The sequence below is a fragment of the Cervus elaphus genome, chromosome X, assembly GCF_910594005.1.
Source record: "Cervus elaphus chromosome X, mCerEla1.1, whole genome shotgun sequence".
In the NCBI taxonomy this organism is placed as follows: Eukaryota; Metazoa; Chordata; class Mammalia; order Artiodactyla; family Cervidae; genus Cervus; species Cervus elaphus.
Window position 1 is genome coordinate 39,131,603 of NC_057848.1, and position 17,994 is coordinate 39,149,596.

General features: G+C 43.0%; 1 long non-coding RNA gene across 3 annotated transcripts in view; it reads right to left on the reverse strand.

Annotated features, from left to right (window-relative positions):
* Positions 1-5,547, reverse strand: part of LOC122690168 — a 28,308-nt gene extending 22,761 nt beyond the window's left edge. For 2 of the 3 annotated variants that reach the window (XR_006339999.1, XR_006339998.1), the window contains exon 1: positions 5,345-5,547. This is a non-coding gene — a long non-coding RNA (uncharacterized LOC122690168). The remainder of the gene's footprint in view (positions 1-5,344) is intronic. The other variant, XR_006339997.1, reaches the window with a different exon arrangement.
* Between the last annotated feature and the right edge of the window lie 12,447 nt (positions 5,548-17,994).

The window sequence follows — 17,994 nt, forward strand, 5'->3', positions numbered from 1 at the left end:
TTCACATTATGCAAAACTGGGAAAAACTATACCTACATGAAATATGAAATCTCTACTTTTCACATATATTAATCAGTGAACAGATTTTCATACAAAAAATACTGAACTCTATATTTCATATATGAAAATATGATTGCCAATTTTCCCACATGAAATGTGGAAATCTCTATATATCACATTAGAAACCTAGGCACCCATTTACCACAAACTATGAAATTTTCTATATATCACATATGAAAGTCTCTGCTCAAATTATCCTCTAGGAAGTACTGAACATTATGTATGTCACACATGAAAAACTGGGTGCTAAAAACATGTGCAATCTGGAATCATGTATATTTTGGATATTAAACTCTATACACCAATTTTACCACCTAAAATATGCATATTTCACATATGAAAATCAGGGTAAAATTTTACTCAGTTAAAAATGGAATTCTCTATATTTTACATATGAAAATGTCAGTGCTGAATTGACGTCATGAAATATTGAACTTTTTGTATTTTACTTTATGAAACTCTGTATGCTGAGTTTCTTATATGAAATATGGTATTTTCTATACTTCATATATGAAAATTTGGGTGGTGACTTCCTTACACCAAATATGGAAATCTCTGTATTTCACAGATGAAAATCATGGCTTTGGTTTTCTTAAGATATGGAGAGCCAATATGGTATTGGAGTTATCTCTATTTCACAAATGAAAATATGTGCACCACTGTTTTTCCCTGACATATAAAATTCTTTGTATTTCTTATATCAAAATCTAGGCTTGGAACACTTTCATGGAAGTTGGACTTCTGTATATTTCACATTTGAAGATCAGAATGGAGATTTTCCTATAGAAATAAGAAATCACTGTATGTTGTATGAACCACTGGTTCTTCAGATACTGACACATTTGTTCCATTTGTATCCCTGTGGCTTGGACATGCGTGTGTACCAGTGTGTGCTTGTGTCACCTGTGTTTGCATGTGTGTGCATGAGCCCAGCCCCCTGCTGACACGGAGATGAAGGCGAAAGAACATAAGATGTCTAATGATGAGTAGAGGAGGCAAGAGACGTTCATAGACTAGGGGAGACTGGTCCTCGCATCTCTGTGGTGCCCCTGTCCAGGACAAGAATGAGCAAAGGATGGCCTGTGACAGCTCTGGGTAGTGAGTCCACAAATCTGCAATTACCTCAGGAGTCAAAGACAGGCTCACAATTTCTACTGTGCTATTGTGTGTGTTTGTATCCGTAAGAGGGCTTGGAGGGTTTGCAGAGTCATCCAGCATAAATCAAGTGGTGTGTGGCTCTAAAATCATTACCTGTGGACCCCTCAGTCTGTGGGGACACTGGCTCTGATTAAAACACTTCAACAAATGGGCATAGAAGGAATCTACATCAACAAGTAAAGGCCACATATGAGAAGCCCACAGCAAATGCTATTCTCAAAGGTGAAAACCTGAAAGCATGCCCCCTAAGATCAGGAACAAGACAAGGGTGTCCACTTTCACCACTATTATTCAGCCTAGTTTTGGAAGTCCTAGCTACAATAATCAGAGAAGAAAAAGAAATAAAAGGAATCCAGATCAGAAAGGAAGAAGTATAGCACTCACTGTTTGCAGATGATGGGATGCTGTACATAGAAAACCATGATACTATCAGAAAATTACTAGAGCTAATAAGTGAATTTAGCAGAGTCAAAGGATACAAAATCAATACAAAGAAATCATCTGCATTCCTATATACTAACAATGAAAAACCAGAAAGAGAAATTAAGGAATCAATTCCATTCACCACTGCAACAAAAAGAATAAAACATCTAGGAATAAACTTACCTAAGGAGACAAAAGAATTGTATACATTAAATTATAATTTGATGAACGAAATCAAAGATGACATAAACAGATGGAGAGATATTCCAGGTTCCTGGGTAGGAAAAATCAATATTGTGAAAATGACTATACTACCAAATGCAATCTACAGATTCAATGTGATCCCTATCAAATTACTAATGGCGTTTTTCACAAAACTAGAACAAAAAAGTCACAGTTCATACGGAAACACAAAAGACCCTGAATAGCCAAAGTAATCTTGAGAAAGAAGAATGGAGTTGAAGGACTCAACTTACCTGATTTCAGGTTATACTACAAAGTTACAGTCATCAAGACAGTACGTTACAGGCACAAAAACAGAAGTATAGGCCAATGGAACAAGATAGAAAGCCCAGAGAAAAACCCACACACATATGGGCACCTTATCTTTGACTAAGGAGGCAAGAATATACAATGGGAAGAAGACAGCATTTTCAGTAAGTGGTGCTGGAAGAACTGGACAACTAAGTGCAAAAGAATGAACTTAGAACACTTCCTAACACCATACACAGAGATAAACTGAAAATGGACTAAAGACCTAAATGTAAGACCAGAAACTATAAAACTCTTGGAAGAAAACATAGGCAGAACACTGTATGACGTAAATCATAGTAATATCCTCTAGGACAAACCTCCTAGAATAAAGGAAATAAAAACAAAAATAAATAAGTGGGTGCTAATAAAATTTAAAAGTGTTTGCATAGCAAAGGAAACTATAAAGAAAGTGAAAAGACCACACTCAGAATGGGAGAAGATAATAGCAACTGAAGCAACTGACAAAGTATTCATTTCCAAAACGTACACACAGCTCATACAAGTCAGTACCAGAGAAACAAACAACCCAGTCAAAAAGTAGGCAAAAGTCCTAAACAGATATTTCTCCAAAGAAGACATACAGAGGGCTAATAAAGACATTAAGGGACATTCGCCATCACTCACTATTAGAGTGTTAGTCACTCAGTTGTGTCCAACTATTTGCAACCTCATGGACTGCAGCCTGTCAGGTTCCTCTGTCCATGTGAATCAGAATTGAGGAATTCTAAAAAAAAAAAAAATCAGATTTCATGATCCGCACTCAGTGAATCTCACTTAGTGCAGCTACAATAGTGCCCTAGAATCTGTCAGTTTTCACTATGCTTGGGAAACTCTCAGGGACTTTATTAAACCCCTTTAGTAGTGAGACTGTCAGCAAAATAAGGGAAATAGCGATCAGAACAGATATGAGAAAAAAATATAGAGATGATCAACAAAACCCAAAGCTGGCTCTTTCAAAAGATCAATACAAATTCATAAACTTCTACCCATATAGACCAAAAAAAGCAAGATAACTAAAGACAACACTTCCCAATATCAGGAGTAAAACAGATTTCAGATCCCACAGAAATTAAAAGGATTCTGTCAATGATTCTACATAACTACATCTGGCAATTTCAGTGAAATGAACTAACTAACTAAGTTCAGCCAAAAAGAAAAGAAATAAATAATTTATTGAAAAACCGAGCTAGTAGTTGAAAAATTTACAGATATCTCCATGCTCAGGTGGTATTCCTGGTCCAAAAGAGAAAGGGAGGGAAAAAATAGGTAGGGACAGAGAAAATGTGACTATATTCTAATGCAATCAGTTACTCAAGGTAAATTGGGCCAAATCCAAGCAATGTGATGAAGCCATTGGTTTTTATTTTCTCATTGTCGTCCAGCTTCCCCTTCCTGCCTCCCTCCTTTGCCCCAGTTGCCTTCTCCTTCTCAAGTCCTGCCCTCCATCAAGAGTAGCAATATTATGAGGCACGATTCTCGCATTATAACTGCTATCTGCTGGTTGACTGACATTCAGCATGGATGCTATCATCCCTGCTGCTGGTATACTCAAGATCTCTGTCTCTCATCATGGACCAGAAGGTCTCACTCCTAATTTCAGGTATAGCTAGGAGAGAAGATGCAGGGAACACGTTTGAGCCTTGAATCCTTCCTCTGTGAAATGCGGATGACCACAAATTGTGGGAGAAACAGAGACAGCAGCACCAGACCCTTTTTAATGAGTGCTAAACCCATTGAATCATGCCAAACCCAGAGCATCACAGAACTCCTTGACATTCAGAAGTATGTCAAGTAGATTTCCCTGCCAGGACTGTTGCATTTATTGTTCCTTCTGCCTGGAATGCTCTTCCCTTAGGAAACCTCAAGGCCTGTTCCTTCACTTCCTCCATATCTCTGCTTAATTGCCATCTTTCAGGGAGACTTTCCCTCATTATCTTGAATAAAATAATAACATCATACCCACACACACCCTTTCCCGTGATCTAGCATTATCTTTCTTCATAGTGCCTGCCACACTTGATTTACTTACTACCAGGTCTATGAAATGAGAAACTTGGTCCATTTTGTCCTGTCACAAACTCCTCAAATAGTGCTCTGGTATATGGCAGGTGCTCAGAAAACATTTGCTGAAGGACAGTCGGGAGCCAGGCCCTTTACACACATTGCTAACATGCACAGGTACCCTCTCAGCCGGATACTGGCCCCACTGTATTAATTCTCATACATACTGGAATTCCAGGAGATGAGTGACACGCTCAACAACACAGAGTCAGCATGTCAGGTTCCAGGCTTCGGAATCATATCTGCCAGCTTCCAAATCTTCAGTTCCTGGACAGAGACCTCACAGCCAAGAACGCAAGAGGTTTTATTTCTAACACAACGACTCCAAACAGCTCAGGTACATACCCAGAGACACCAAAAAGAGGTCACTGAGTATCTGCACAGAGAGCTCACAACTCGAGTCTCAGACCCTCAAACACGACAGAGACCAAACGCACTGCGACAAAGAGCCTCCAAACAGACCAAGGTCTTCAAGACAGAAACAAATGAGAATTGCACAGATACGTCACATCACGGAGACTGACTTCCGAACCACTCCGGACACTTATTAACCTAACACAGAAACCCCTAAACAGAAACCCCTAAACAGAAAGAACTTTGAGTAACTCAAGAACATCATACAACCTGAAGATAAAGTCCCCAGACAAATGGAAAACCTGCACCCTGTGCACAGACCCCAAGCAGCTGATAGTTTACACCTTAAGACAAACCCCTCCTCAAAGCAGCTCAGAGACATCACAATTTGGGACCCAGAATCAAAAGCTCAGAGATGTCCAATTCCGGGGCGCAGATGCCTACACAGAGATCTCACACCCAGGGACTCAAATGCCCGAAAGCTCCAAAAATGCACATCCCGGCATACAGGCACACACATCCTAGACGCTCTGGACTATGGCTCGCAAAATCCACTCAGATCAAATATCCCATCACCCACAATCCTAGCCAATGGCTCAGAGAGATCAAATGTACCCCAAACAGCATCTGTGATGTCATACGTAGCCATACACAACCCCAAGCTCCCTGACACAGGTTACTCTCCAGGGAGAGACGCGAAACAAGCCCAGAGACCTCTCCCTGGTCATGAATTGCGTGCATCTGTGCGACTTACCGCGCGTTGCCACATGATCCAGACTGAGGGCTAAGTAAGACTGAAACACCGTCACCCTGCACAGCCACTGACTGTGCCGAGCCTCGCCACTAACCAAGGCAGCTATTCAACCCCTTCGGGAAAAGCGGTAAAACTCGGAGAAAAATTGCACTCTGAAAAGCCGCGAAAGCGAATGCAGGCGCACTGGTATACACACGCCTCTCGCCCAGTGTTCCAGCTCCGGGACCTCAGTGCCTGTCAAAGACAGACAGCCAATGGGAACTGATCAGGAGACGAAGGAGGGCGGGAGTAGCCAGGCTTCCGGGTGTACTCGCGCCCCGGAAGAGCTAATTCCAGCAATCTCCCGGTCGCCGTACCCCCAAAGCGGCAGCCAGTCTCCGGCTCTGTAGCCATTCCCACCTTGGATGTGACCGTGTAGAAACGAAGGGGTGGAGTTGGAAAAGAGACAAAGAAAGTTGCAAATTAATATCGGTATCCACTCGAATTCAAATGCGGCGGGAAGACAGAGTGGAGCGAGTGTGGTTGGACCCAGTAGCGCCATGAATGCACCCGCTGGGAACTTTGGTCGAGGCGCGACGCTCTGTCAGGGCTCCCTCTGTGTCGTCACACGCACTCCCCCAATGGTACCTTCCAGAGTGGGTGGTCCCACCGCTACTCCTCAGTGGTACATCCCAGGACAGAACTGTTTCTTCTCCAGCGCCCCTTGGTGGTGAGATTGGGGAACAACAGACGTAGATGCCCCTACCATCCCAGGATGATATGCAAAGGATGGAAAGACAAAGTCAGGATGAAAACCCCACCGATTACCACACTCTTGGTTTCAGAAAAAAGTCTTCATAAACTAAAGATGGCTCCTCTGTGATGGCCACTATTGTAACAGGAAGTACTCAAAGAATTTTCTCTGTGCTGGACATTGGTGCTTGTTTGTGCTTTTCTGTTTAATACAGAATAGGTCTCATGGGGAAAGCCAGCCACAGTCCCCCAACTGGCAGGAGAGATAAAGCTTCTGAGAATGGGATCTGAAGGCCTGGCATGGGGACGGCCTCTGTCGCTGACTGCAAGTGACAGGTGACAGGACAACAGGACTTTCCTTTCGGTTAGGAAAGGGGTCATCTCCAAGGGGACCCAAGGACACCATGTAGGTGAGATAAAGACCACAGCTTTGTCATCATCTTGTCATCCCTGAATATATTCCCTAGCAGAATCCTCAGCCTGTCTAGCTGTGCCTCTCTCAACAAATTTATTCATTCTGTCATTCATTGAGTCTCTCCACATTATGTGTGAAGCACAACTATGAGTGTTAAGAAGGAGAAAATCAAGCTTGCCCTCATGGAATGTACATTCTGTTCGGATATTACAGCCCCAAACCATAAGTAATTTTTCAGGTGTTTGTAATTGCCATGATTAAAATTAAATTGGGTGAGTGAAATAGAGAGAGGGGATCATGTATAGAAAGAGTGGCCAGGGAAGTTCTTTCTAAGATTGTGACATTTGAGCAAAAACCTAGAGGAGATGCCTATCTGGGAGAAAAGTACCCCAGACAGAAATAATGGCCAGTGGAAAAATTGGGGAGTGGAACTCAGTGCCGTGCGTGTGTAAACAGTGAGGAGGCCGATGTGACTGTCACAGCGTGATGGAGGGAAATCCAGGAGATCTGATGAAAGAAGTAATGAGGGGCAGGGCCCATGGTGCCTACTAGCCATGGGGAGGACTTTGACTTGAGCCCCGGGAGGGTTCTTTACAAGAGAAGCCCCCATACTTCATTCAGAGGCCCAGATCACACAATGATTGTTGAGGAACTCGTTTTTTAAACCAAGAAAACCACAGGCCCTCTGAAACTGAACGTGCCTTTCCTCAAATCCCCCACTCTCAAGGGGAATCCCCCCTACTGCTCCCAGTGAACATCCATGTCAATTGATGATACCCTCAGGAGAGACAGAAAAGGACCCTCATGGTGTGAATGAGGTCACATTCAGTCTTGCAAAGGCAAAGAGGGACGATGTAACAGTCACAGAGTTGTCAGGGAGAAAGACAAATCTAGAGCATTAGACAGAAGCAGACAGACTATTTTTGGAAGCAAAGTGTCCCCATTTAGTTATCATCCACCTATGGGCCCCAGCCCTGCTACTGGATGATGTACCTGTCTCTACAGGAGAAAAGAGGCCCCTCCCCAGGGACTGCCTCTAGGGAATGACTCAGTTGCCCATGGCCTGGGCCTCAGTCATGCTCCCTTGATACACATCAGGGGCCTCTGCCCATCAACACAAGGACATGTTCCAGTCATGGGGAGGCTCATGCTGTACACAGGGTCCCTCATAACCTATTCTGTCCAGACTGCCCTCCTGCTGACCTCAGTGCCAATGAATGCTTGAATGGGGGAAAGAGGCAGGGATCTCTGCATTTGTGGTGGAGCCTCATGCAAATTGGTGAATGTGAGGTTTCTCCCCACCTGGTTGGAAGCTAATCTCTGTGACTTTCAGCACCACCTCCCAGGGAATGAGAAGGTTACATTCCATGTGTCCAGTAACAAGCTGGGTGTGTGATGGGGAGACACAGAGACATATCCTGATAGTGCATCAGTCACAGGGTCCTTGTGGCCCAGTGCAAACGCCCCCCTCCCCCACTACCTGGCCAGGATTGTGCTGAGTCTTCCCTGCCTCCTCCAAGGAACCCAAGCTTACATCCAGTTTCTCCCCTCCTCATGTGCTGAGACCTTCCATCTGCACTGGGCTTTGCGTTGGGCTCCCATCTGCAAAGGGTGCCCTCCTTGTTGTGGGTTGGGCAGATTGAATGAGTGAGTGTGTGAACACAGTTTTGGTCACAGGGCCACTATCAAGGGTGGTAGTCATGTCAGCAAGGTTTGTTTTTTATCAGGATTATTACCATGGGCTCCTGTGAATAGCACATTACTTACTCTCCCTGAGGATGGGGCCCCAAGATTTCACCTCTGTAGGGAGGCATGGTAGAAATCATAGCAACTGTGAAATCACAGGTCTACTTCTAAGACCTGTGAGAGTGGGGTCCATCCAGCCTACATCTCAAGAACACTCTCATTTGCAGATACATGAACAGCTCAGAGGCCCAACCTGCTGAACAAAGACCACCCCCCCCCCCAGATAGTTCAGAGACTCCATGCCTGGACAGAGATCCACAAATAGTTCAGAGCCTGCTCATCCTGGACAGCAACTCCAATCAGTTCAAATATGTCACACCTGAGGACACAGACCCACACCAGCTCAGAAATTCCCACTGTGGCCTCAGATGAATTAGGATCCCTAAAACAAACAGCATTGCTCACAGCCAGTTCTATGGGGTGAAGTTGTAACCTATGTGGTTGCTGAATGAGACTGAATTCTGAAGGAATTGAGAGTGAAAAACAGGATGAGGCACACTATGGGCTGGACAAGCTGGCCTTTATTTAGTTACTCGGATGCCTCAGGAAAAAGTTCAGTGACCCCAGATTCTTGCATCTTCCCAAACATAGAAAAGCATGAAAGCATTAACTTGTGATATCTGATTTCTGTGTTTCACAGTAATCTTTAACCAATATGCATGCTTGACTGCATGTATTTTCTAGCCAAACTCATATTGACTTCTCTGCTACCTCCTCAGAGCAGTTTCCTCAGAGCTAACAGAGTAGCTGTGTCCTGGGCTCTAGTCCCCAGAAGACCCTGGATCCAACTTAAACTCACAACACTTCCACTGTATGTTTTTCTCTAAGTAGACACTACTCAAGCTAACCCCTCGCCTTTAGCTCGTAGGCCCCACAGCCCTCCCCACAGGGCCTACAGGCTGCACCCTGGGACACAGAGCACCAAATCTTTCCCTCTGGGCTTCTGTGTGGGCAGTGGCAGTGAGGCTCTGTTAAGTCAATCCCAAGGGAGAGAGGCCACCAGTCTTGCAACCCCTGGAGTCTGCATTCACCTGCATGTCATTCTGAGGAAGGCAGGTTCATTCCAGAGGTGTGGTGTGCCTTAGAGTTGATGGGTTCTGAAATTGATTTCCCATGTCTGAGTCCTGACTTTGACCCTAACCCTCCCAGATCCCCAGTCACCTCTGGTCATGGTAACTTTGTATCCTTCCCCTGGAGAGGTTCAGAATGAATCCCAGATCCATAGAAGAAGCCCCAGGGACCTGGTTGTTTCTATCTCAGCACCCACTGTGGGCTACTGAATTCTGGAGATAGGAGAGGTTTTCCCCTCACTGTGCCTATGACAACTCCCTTACATCCCTCTAATCATCTGTCATTTTCCAGAGTCCCTCGCCTGGTGACAGCTGCCACAACTCCTCTCTCTCCAAAATTCCCACCCCCCCCCATCTTCCAAGAGGCCTCCCCTCCCACCTCAGGGGCCTCTTTAGCCCCTCCCCCAGCCCTACTCCCAGGGCCTCATTTACACCCTCACTCCAATTGTGGCTTCTCACCCAGCACCTGCACTGCCTCAGGGGATCCCCTGAGGACCCTGTCTACTCCCTGCATTCTTCAGGACACCTCTCTCCTGCCCACACACAGAGGTCTGTCATAAAGTCCTGGTGAGGCAGGAACTGAAAATCTCCAGGATCCAGAGAAAATTCAAACCCAGACCAGGAGTCCAGGGCACTTCCCTCAGGGCTGGTGGGAAAGGGAGAGGGTCTCTGAGAGAAAGAGCTAGACTCAATGTCCCACAGGTGTGACGGGGTTATCCTCAAGGGGCTAATGAGGAAGAAGTGAGATGACACCTTAGAAGTGCTTAGGACACTGCAATTCAGAAGAATGATTACCTGAAACTCAGAGCCCCACCCATAGATGCCAGCTGACTCCTAGATTGACCTCACTAAAACAGCCACTGATTGGAGAAGCGTCACCAGTCTCTTGACTGGGCAGCGAACACTCCTGGAGACTGGCTTCCACTGGTCCTTCAGTGCTCAGGCCCCAGGCCCCCACTGCAAGCTCTTGCTCATCAGCCTCAGTGCCTGACTATGTGAGCCCTGGTCTGATCTGGGGTCTCTGTCCCTGTACCCCACGAGAGCCTGCATCTGCGTTTTCCACTTGGGCTGCCCAGAGTGGTCTAGGATTCCTTGCCTCCCAAGCTCCACAACCAATCACTGCCGCCAGTGTATTCAAATCTGCCATGGATGGGTGTGGAGTGGCCTCCTGGACATCTGAGAAAGGGGATTCCCCTCTGTCTGCCCCAAGAATGATGTGAGGAGGTAGTAAGCAAGCTTGACTTCTTCTGCACCAGATATGGACAGCATTGTGGCAGCATCTATCAAAGTGAAAACTCCTGACAAATCCCTTGTCCTGTCCCTGAGGGAAGGACATTTTTTTGTCCAGTTTTGTCAGTCACCCCAGTGTGTGGCACATAGTAGGTACTCATTGGGTGATTGGTGACTGACTGAGTCTTGATCCAGCAGCTTCACTTTAAAAATGTATAATCAACACACCCACATTTGTAGACCTATGTGTAGAAGGAAGGTGGTAGCAAATAATTGTGCAAAACCTCCTTATGTCCATTAATTGTCAATGATCTTTGGATGGTAAATGAACGGTGAGGGGTTCATGATATAGCATGCAGCACACACTGGCCACGGAACACAATGAAGGGACCAATGTGTACTGATCAGATGGAACTGCTTCAGGACATGCCGGTAATAGTTGTGGGAAGTGGAAGCAAATGGGAGATGCTCATAGTGGGGCCTGCTGTGTGTGTGTCTGTGTGTGTGTGTGTGTGTGTGTGTCTGTGTCTGTGTCTGTGTGTCTGGGTGTGTGCTGTGCTGTGCTTAGTCACTCAGTGGTGTCTAACCCTTTGTGACCCCACTGACTGTAACCCTCCAGGCTCCTCTGTCCATGGGGATTATTCAGGCAAGAATAATGAAGTGGGTTTCCATGCCCTCCTCCAGGGGATCGTCCCAACCCTGGGATCAAACTCAGGTCTCCGGCATTGCAGGTGAATTTCTTTACCATCTGAGCCACCAGGGACACCCAAGAATACTGGAGTGGTAGCCTGTCCCTTCTCCAGAGGTTCTTCCTTACCCAGGAATCAAACTGGGGTCTCCTACATTGCAGGCAGATTCTTTACCAGCTGAGCTAGCAGGGAAGCCCCATGTGTGTGTGTGTAGTTTTAAATACAGAGACACGTGTTTGAAAGGAACAAGGAGGCAGCAATAACTAACCCCAGTGGTAGGCCCTGGAAGTAGACAAAGTGGAGAGAGATGACTTGTTTAGTCCATGTACTGATATACTAATGGAATCTTTCATCAGCCCCGTACTCAGATAATATTTGAGTAACTGTTAATATATAAAGCAAGGTCATATGATGAAACAGTACCTGTACCACAGAGCATTTGTATGTGAGGGCCTCTGGGAGATGTCCAGGAACAGGGTTCTCAAACTTACATGGCCCAGGGCCAGGAAGTTAGTGTGCATAAGGGAACCCAGCTCATGTGAGGGTAGGAAGAGCAGCACATGGCCATGGTAAACATTCCCTGCTGGTCTGCTTCTGGTGTAGGTACAATAGGGAAGATGGGGTTGGTGCAGACTCCAGACCCTCGTGACAACCTCCTCTGCATCATCAGTTCATTTCAGTTCAGTCGCTCGGTCGTGTCCAACTCTTTGTGTCACTTTGTAACCCTGTGAATTGCAGTACACCAGGCCTCCCTGTCCATCACCAACTTCTGGAGTTTACTCAAATTCATGTCCATCAAGTCGGTGACGCCATCCAGCCATCTCATCTCTGTCATCCCCTTCTCCTCCTGCCCCCAATCCCTCCCAGTATCAAGGTCTTTTCCAGTGAGTAAACTTTTTGCATCAGGTGGCCAAAGTATTGGAGTTTCAGCTTCAGCATCAGTCCTTCCAATGAACACCCAGGATTGATCTCCTTTAGGATGGACTGTTTGGATCTCCTTGCAGTCCAAGGGACTCTCAAGAGCCTTCTCAAACACCACAGTTCAAAAGCATCAATTTTTTGGCGCTCAGCTCTCTTCACAGTCCAACTCTCACATCCATACATGACCACTGGAAAAACCATAGCCTTGACTAGACGGACCTTTGTTGGCAAAGTAATGTCTCTGCTTTTTAATATGCTATCTAGGTTGGTCATAACTTTCCTTCCAAGAAGTAAGGGTCTTTTCTGCATCATAAATAGTGGTAATTTTCAGGACTGCATCAAAGTTGTTACATCTTTGCACTGATGTAAACTTCTTGGGAGTTTCCCCTCAACCTTTTCACCACAGGACACACACACACACACACAAACACACACACACACACACACACACACACACGCCATAGGGAAAGATAACTGATCCTCTGAACCCAGAATTCAATAACTAAGATGGATTTGAGGGGACTTCCCTGGTCGTCCTATGGTTAAGAATTCACCTTGTAGCACAGGGCATGCGGGTTCACTGCAGCCACTGAGCCTATGGCACAACTAGAGAGTCCGTGCACCCCAAATTGAGTTGCAGATCTTTGCTTGCGGTGCACAGACTCTCTATTTATATTACAGGTTTACAATTGTGCTAATAAATTATGTCTATTACAAAATACATACAGAAATGTAAATTGTAGAGAGATCAATTAAAGATAAACTGTTTTTTACAAACAAGACAATTATCCTTCAATTAAAATAAATAAATAAATTTAAAAAAAATAAAAAACAACACTGACCTAGAAATTGGTTCTTCCCATGAGGAATTAACAGGCTTGGATTTATCCTTCCACTTTAAGTAACTAAAATTTTGTGACAGTTTTCATACATAGGATGCTAATGCCTGAGAGAAGGGGAAAAATGAGTTGAGAACTACAATTTTCACTAGCTTACTTTCTGAAGAAGCTTTCCAAGCATTAGTGCAGGAAGAGGGAACCCAGCCAGAGGCCAGCACTCTCCCAGATCTGAGGAAACAGAGTACAGCATTCAGGGAGGCCAACACAGCTAGAATTCCTGGAACACAGGACAAGAGAAAGGGGAGCTGCACCGAGGGGGAGGACTGCAGAGAGAGAGAGAACAGGAGCAAGGGCTATCGATATTTGCACAGGGTTCCCTGAGAGTCCCCTGCTCCATTCTGATCAGCTCATATATGTGCAGAATGTACCTAAGGCCAAGAAAAGAATCACCAAATAGGAGTGGGTGGAGCAATCCCAGAGCTCACAGAGGGATGGAGATAGTTCTTCTTAGCTGCCAGAGAGAAGAAAATAATATGCAGGTTCTTGTACATTACTCAGCAAGATATTACCTCATTAGTGGGGCAAATTAGCCCTAGATTAGCGACTGCTCTTGTCCAATCTAACAATGATTGAAAGCAAGCCTGAAAAGGATGTCTCCTTCTAAGCATCTGAAATACATCACAGGATTGGTTTCAAAACTACTGAAAGGAATTATTATTATTGCTATTACTATTATCATAAAATCCAGAACCCAACAAGGTAAAATTCTCCATGTCTAGTATACAGTAAAAAATTATATTGCATTGAAAATGTCTATAGCCAGAAAACAACTGAAGGCCAGCTCAACTACTGAAAAGATGAACTCAAACATCAGCAGTGATTCTGATGTGACATCAGCAGTGGCAGAAAGAGAAACAAAAAGACACGTTTCATACACAGGAACAGAATGAAGAAAGGCAGAATTCAAACCACCCAGAATTTTCTAATCAGTGCAAATGCTGTTTGAAAAGTGAAGATGAAGTGAAAATATTTAAACCAATGATTATCAAACCAAAAATCTAAGAATATTCATTCCTAACAGATCTGCCTTACAAGGTCTTTTAATGAAGTTCTTAAGGGAGAAGGAAAATGATATCAGAAGAAAATGTGGATCTGTACAAAGAATTGATTAATACTGGAAATAGTAAAACTTTTTATAAAGATACATTTTAAAAATATGTAATCTCTTTAAATGACAATTGTCTAAAGCAAAAATATTAAGTGTACTGTGGTGTTTGTTACATATGCAAAAATAAAGTATAAGAAAACAATAGCACAAAGGATAGCAGGAAGGAAAGGGAAACACACAGTTTTAAGGTTTTTAAATATGAACTGGGTATAGTATTACTTGAAGGCATATTGTAAGAAGTATAAAATGCATATTGCAAACTCCAGAGCCACCCCTAGAAAGAGTTTCTTGGCTGTGCACAGAGCTCGCTGGATTTTAGTTCCCTGACCAGGGACTGGACCTGGAGCCATGGCGGTGAAAGCACCAAGTGCTAATCCTTGGACTGCCAGGGACTTCCCTAGAAAGATTTTTAATAAGATGTATAGCTAGAAAGCCAATAGAGGCAATCGAATGGACTAATTAAAGAAAACAACCATCTAAATGAAGAGAAGAAATGGACAACTGATCACTAAAAAAAATATGTGATATAAAGAAAAGCATATCCAGATGGTAGATTTAAAACTGAACTGTTTACACACTAATTGTAAGTTGCCTACACATGTCAATTAAAAGACCTACTTTGGGGGACTCCTCTGGTGGTCCAGTGGTTAGAGATCTGCTTTCCAATGCAGGTGACACAGGTTTGATCCCTGGTCTGGGAGCAAAAATCCCACATGTTGTGAGGCAACTAAGCGCTTGTGCTGCTACAAGAGAAGCCCACACACTGCAACTAGAGAGAAGCCTGCATGAGCAGCAAAGACCCATGAAGCCAGATAAATAAATAAAGACCTAGTTTGTCAGGTCACATTATGTATGGTCAAAAATAATCTCACCTTAAATAAGTTAATAATTTAAAATTAAATGGGTGGAGATACTTATACCTCCAAATCCCAAATCAAATGAAAGCTGGAGAGGCTGAATTAATCACGTTAAAGTATACTTCAGAATGAGGACTTTTACTGAAGATAAAGAAGGACAGTGCATAATGATAGAGAATTCAATTCATTGAGAAGACATAACAATCATGAATGTGTATGCAATTTAAAAAATATAGGAGCCAGAAGCTGATAGAATGGTAAGGAGAAACAGACAAATCCACAGTTGTAGCTGGAGACTTTAACTTTTCACTCTCAATCATTAATACACTAAAGGAACAAAAAAAGAGAGAAAATATATAGAAGACTTGAATAATACTATTAATCAGCTTGACCTAACTGATATTTATAGAATGTGCTCAGTCACTCGGTTGTGTCCAACTCTTTGAGACCCCATGGACTGTGGCCTACCAGGCTCCTGTGTCCATGGGATTTTCCAGGGAAGAATACTGGCGTGGGTTGCCATTTCTTACTCCAGGGGATCTTCCAGACCCAGAGATTGAACCTGCGTCTCCTGCCTCTCCTGCATTGGCAGGCAGAGTCTTTACCACTGTGCCACCTGGAAAGACCATTTACAGAACAACAGCAAGCAAATACATATTCTTCTCAAGTGAATATGGAAATTCATAAGATATGTGATTTTAAAAACTTCAAGAGTTCAAAAGGACTGAAATCATACAAAGTATATTCCCTGACCACAAGGGAATTAAAAGAGAAATTAGCTGTGGAAAGATAGCTGGAAAATCACAAACTATTTATAAATTAAAAAGCATTTCAAATTAATGCAAAGATCAAAGGGGAAATAGAAAATATGACAGATCAAAATTCATGAGGTGACACCAAATCTTCATAGAGGGAAATTTATAGCATTAAATCTTTGCATTAGAAAAGGGAAAAGGCCAATGATGGTTCAAATATCAATAATCTTACTGAAGAAACAAGAAAAGTATAATAAAATTTAATCCAAAACCAGCCAAAAAAAAAAAAAAAAAGAATAACAAACATCTGAGCAGAAATCAATTAAATAGAAACCAGAAAATCAGTAGTACCAGAAAATTCAATGAAACCAATTGTTGATACTTTGAATAGATTAACAGAATAATAAACTTTCAGCCAGATTGATTTTAAAAAAGAGAGAGAGAAGGAAAGTTGTGACACTAATTACCAATTTCAGTAATGCCATAGGAGACATCAATACAGAGCTTTCAGATATTAAATGCACAATGAAGGAAGATTTTTAAAGTATTATTCAAAATTTGTTGCATGGTTAATCATATTGGACTCTTTGTGACCCTATGGATTGTGGCTTTCCAGGCTCCTCTGTCCATGGGATTTTTCTAGGCAAGAATACTAGCTGGAAAATTTCCAGGCTCTAGAGTTTACACGGGTGGCCATTTCCCCCTCAAGGAGATCTTCCTGATTCAGGGATCAAATCCACATCTCCTGCATCAGCAGGTGGATTCTTTACCACTCAGCCACCTGAGAAGCCCTGGAATTTGTTGAGAGTATATCTAATATTGTGTTCTCACCATACATGCACACACTTGTGCGTGCCAAGTTGCTCAGTCATATCCAGCTCTTTGCGATTCTATGGACCATAGCCTGTCAGGCTTCTACATCCAGGGATTCTCCAGGCAGGAATACTGGAGTGGGTTGTCATGCCCTCCTCCAGGGGATCGTTCCAACCCAGGGATGGAACCCGCATCTCTTGTCTCATGCATTGGCAGGCGTGTTCTTTACCAATAGTGACACCTGGGATACCCCCCCACACACACACACACACATAAAACCTAACAAAAAAAATAATAATAATAAAATAAAGGGACACAAGGAAAGTTTAGGAGGTGTTGGATATGTCTATTACCTTGGTTGTGGTGATGATATAATCATTGTTTGCATATGTCCAAACTAATCAAATTGTACACATGAAATGTATACAATTTGTTCTATATCATTTATACTTCAATAAAGCTATTTTAAAAAGGACAGAAGACAAACATTTTCCAAAACAATTGATACTTAGATAAAATGAGAACATTCCTTGAAAAATGCTGACTAGTAAAGGTCACTCAAAAAGAAATAAATATGAATAACTTCATATCTATTAAGGAAGTTAATTAGTTTACCTAATTTTATCAGGCTGTTGTTACCCTGATACCAAACCAAACAAAGATAGCACAAGCAAGAAAACCACAGGCCAATATTTGTATTAATATAGACACAAAAAGTTTTAATAAAATACTAGCACACCAAATTATATAGCATGAGCAAGTGGGATTTATCCCAGGAATACAACATTGATTTAATAATAAGAATCAATTAATATACCACACCAACAGAATAAAGGACAAAAGCCACATTATCATCTCGGTATCTACATAAAAAGCATTTTGCAAAATTCAGCATCCCTTCAGGATAAAAAGACTCAAACTAGAAGAGGAAAGAAACATTGTCACCTTGATATAAAACACCTATGAAAAACCCACAGCTAACTCTGTACTTAATGATGAAAGGCAGAAATGCTTCACCCTAAAATCAGGAACAATACAAGGATATCATCTCTTACCACTTCTGTTCCACATTGTTCTGGAGGTTCTGTACAGGATAATTAGGCAAGGGAAATAAATAAAATGAATCTACATTGGAAAGAAAGTGAAACTTTTCTATTTGCAGATGACATAATCTTGTGTATAGAAAATTCTAAAGAACCCCCTTCCTCCAAAACTATTAGATCTAATACAGGGGCTCAGGGTACAGATTGAAAGGTTGTTGCTGAGCTGTGAAAGACGCCAGGATTCTTGGCCGCCAGAAAAGAGGAATTCATTCCAGGGCCAATGGTGAGGCTTGATCGCTCAGAGCTTTGTATAAAAAAAGTTTTAGTAAGTATAAAAGAGATAGAGAAAGCTTCTGACATAGACCTCAGAAG